The 3,262-nt window shown below is 43.4% G+C and overlaps 1 long non-coding RNA gene and 1 other non-coding gene across 2 annotated transcripts; both read right to left on the bottom strand.

Annotated features, from left to right (window-relative positions):
* Nucleotides 1–232: 232 nt before the first annotated feature.
* Nucleotides 233–326, bottom strand: TRNAI-UAU (transfer RNA isoleucine (anticodon UAU)). Its single transcript has 2 exons — nucleotides 289–326; nucleotides 233–268 (listed from the first exon to the last, which is right to left on the bottom strand). It is a non-coding gene; the product is annotated as a tRNA-Ile (tRNA).
* Nucleotides 327–368: 42 nt separating this feature from the next.
* LOC144340546 (uncharacterized) lies at nucleotides 369–3,031 on the bottom strand. Its single transcript, XR_013416775.1, has 2 exons — nucleotides 617–3,031; nucleotides 369–506 (listed from the first exon to the last, which is right to left on the bottom strand). It is a non-coding gene; the product is annotated as an uncharacterized LOC144340546 (long non-coding RNA).
* Nucleotides 3,032–3,262: the final 231 nt, after the last annotated feature.

The raw sequence follows: 3,262 nt of genomic DNA on the forward strand, positions 1-3,262 counted from the left end.
GAGATGATGTTCTTTACCTCAGATCGACATGCAGGACAAAGTGGAGATAGAAGGTAGATAACTCACTGCACCGCAATGGATTTTTTGGTAATTGGCATTGCTTGGTTCTAAAAGGGCTAAGGAAACCAATAACAATAAACTGTGTACACAATTCCAAACACGTTAAAGACGGTGGAGTAGGATTACAGGGGGGAAGGCACTTCAAGTGATGCTATCTTGGGTTGGAAAACAATGCTCCAGGTGAGGCTCGAACTCACAACCTCGGCATCACTCGCACACATACTGCCTTATAAGTACCGCGCGCTAACCGATTGCGCCACTGGAGCACACAGCCCCTACTTCCGGTCACTGGTTACACGGCCTACACAGGAACATCCGCCGTGTTGGCTCTGGTCGTCACATCACAAGTTCCTCGGCCGCGCGCCCTGAGTCCCGGGGCCGCTTCTCCCTCAGACGCGTGCGAAGCGGACTGGGTTCAGCTGCGGACTCCACGGGAGCCACCGGTCCTGAAAGCGCAGAGCATCCTTTGTTTGCGGAAACGAAAGCGAATACTTCTTTCCAAGGAAACCTGGGAAAGGGCGGACGCTCCCACTGCCTCAGGCGTTCCCTGGAGGACCTTCAGTGGCCGCCGCGTGGGCGGGCTAGCGTCCCGCTACTGCGCTGGTTCCGGAGCCCTTCCCTTGCCTCTCCCAGGGTCCTTCTCCCAGCGTCGGAGGAAGGCCCGCCGTCTGCGCGTGGAGTGCGGGTGGTGGGAATCCCTGGGAGGATTACGAAATCCTTCAAGTGGGATTTACCAAAGCCGTTCCTTTCCGCTCGCTTCCGTTCCCGCTTAGCAAACGTGTTGGAAACGGGTTGCTACTGAAAGGAAGTGGTGCTGGGCTGCATTTTCTGCGGCTAGTCTGCGAGAAACAGCCCTGGAATGGGCCTCTATTTCTTCCTTGGAGCATCCCTCCCTGGGACCTGGGAGTTGAAATCTCTAGGCTAAAGCAACTGAAGCAGGCCCCGTACTGGGCCTCTATGCTGGATTAAACCAGGTTTTTCAGAAAGTGCCTTACTAGGCTAAAGACCCTGTGCTTCAGAGTGTTTTAAGGGGAGAGGATGGGGAAAAGGGCTGTCTCTAGAAGGTAAATGTGTATTGGAGATGGGGAGTGTGTGTTTACACGGAGTATCGGGTGTCTTTCTTATGGGTGGACATTGTGGATGAGAATGAGAGATTAAGGCAGAATTAGCTGGTCTTTTAATCCCAAACAGTGTTCTAAAAATAAAAACTGTATCTTCAAGGTGTACAACATGATGTTTTGATACATGTACACAGTGAAATGATTTCTACAGTCAAGCTAATTAACATAATACATATCTTCACAGTTACTATTTTGTGTAAGTGGTGAGAGCACATGAAATGTACTCTTCACAAGTTTCCAATGCACAATGCAGTATTAACTATAGTTATGCTATGCATTACGCCTCTAGACTTATTCATCCTACAGAATTGCAACTTTGTATCCTTTGACCAACATTTCAACCATTTCCACACGTCTCCACCCCTGGTAACCACTGTTCTACTCTGCTTCTATGTATTTGACTTTTTTATAATCCACATATGAAATCATGCAGTATTTTTCTTTCTGTATCTGGCTTGTTTCACTTAGCATAATGACATCCAGGTTCATCCATGTTGCAAACAGCAGGATCTTCTTTATTAAGGATGAATAATATCCTATTGTGTATATAAACCATATGTGCTTTATCCATTCGTTGGTGGACACACACTTAGGTTGATTCTATGTCTTAGTTATTGTGAATAATGTTTCAGTGAACATGGGCATGCAGTTATTGCTTCGAGATCCTGATTTCATTTACTTTGGGGATATGAACCCTGAAAATTTGAGACAGGCCTCAGTTAATTTAGAAAGTTAATTTTGCCAAGGTTGAGGACACACCCCTATGACACAGCCTTAGGAAGTTCTGACTACATGTGCCCAAGGTGGTCGGGGCACAGCTTAGTTTTATACGTTTTAGGGAGACATGAGACATCAATCAATATATGTAAGAAGTACATTGGTTCCTTCCAGAAAGGCGGGGATGAAGCAGGGAGGGGGCTGCCAGGTCGCAGGTAGGGGAGAGACAAATGGTTGCATTCTTTTGAGTTTATGATAAACCTTTCCAAAGGAGGCAATCAGAGTATGCATCTATCTCAGTGAGCGGAGGGATGACTTTGAATAGAATGGGAGGCAAATTTGCCCTGAGCACTTTCCAGCTTGAATTTTCCTTTTGTGATTTTGGGGGCATAAGATATTTTACTTTCACATTATATACCCAGAAAAGGTACTGCTGGATCATGTGGTATTTCTATTTGTAATTTTCTGAGGAACAGCCATACTGCTGTTTTCCGTAAAGGCTGTACTAATTTACATTCCCACCCACAATGTAAAAGGGTTCCCTTTTCTCTCCATTGCCAACACTTGTTATTTTTTTATATTTTTAAATTGGTGATTCTAACAGGTGTGAGATGATGTCTCATTGTGGGTTTAATTTGCATTTCCGTGATGATTAGAAATGTTGAGCATTTTTTCTATTGGCCATTTTTATGTATCCTTGGGAAAATATCTGTTCAGGTTATTTACCTATTTTTTAATCAGATTTGGTTTTCTTGCTATTGAGCAGTCCAATATGTTTTGGACATACCTTATATGTTTTGGATATTAACTCCTTATCAGATACATCATTTACAAATATTTTCTGCCAACCAATAGTTGCCTTTTCGTTTTGCCCATGTTTTCTTCTCTGTGCAGATATTTTGTTTGATGTATTCTCATTTGTTTACTTTCACTTTTGTTTCCTGAGCTTTTGGTGTCCTGTCCAAGAAATCATTACAAAGGCCCGTGTCAAGGAGGTTTTCCCTTATATTTTCTTCTAGGATTTTTACAATTTCAGGTCTTCTGTTTGTGTCTTTAACCTATTTCGAGTTGAATTTTATGTAAGGTGTAAGATAAGGGTGTAATCTTACTATTTTGTATGTGGGTTCCCAATTTTCCCAACACCATTTATTGAAGAGGCTGTCTTTTGCCCAGTGTGTATTTTTGTCGCCCTTGTCAAAAATCAGTTGACTGTAAATGTGTAGATTTCTTTCTGGGCTCTCTATTTTGTTCCATCGGTCTATGTGTCTGTTTTCATGTCAGTGCCCTGCTGTTTCGATTGTATAGCTTTGTATAGTACATTCTGAAGTCAGGTAGTGTGATGCCTCCAACTTTGTTTTCCTTTC

The sequence above is a fragment of the Macaca mulatta genome, chromosome 4 (genome assembly GCF_049350105.2).
Source record: "Macaca mulatta isolate MMU2019108-1 chromosome 4, T2T-MMU8v2.0, whole genome shotgun sequence".
NCBI classification, from domain to species: Eukaryota; Metazoa; Chordata; class Mammalia; order Primates; family Cercopithecidae; genus Macaca; species Macaca mulatta.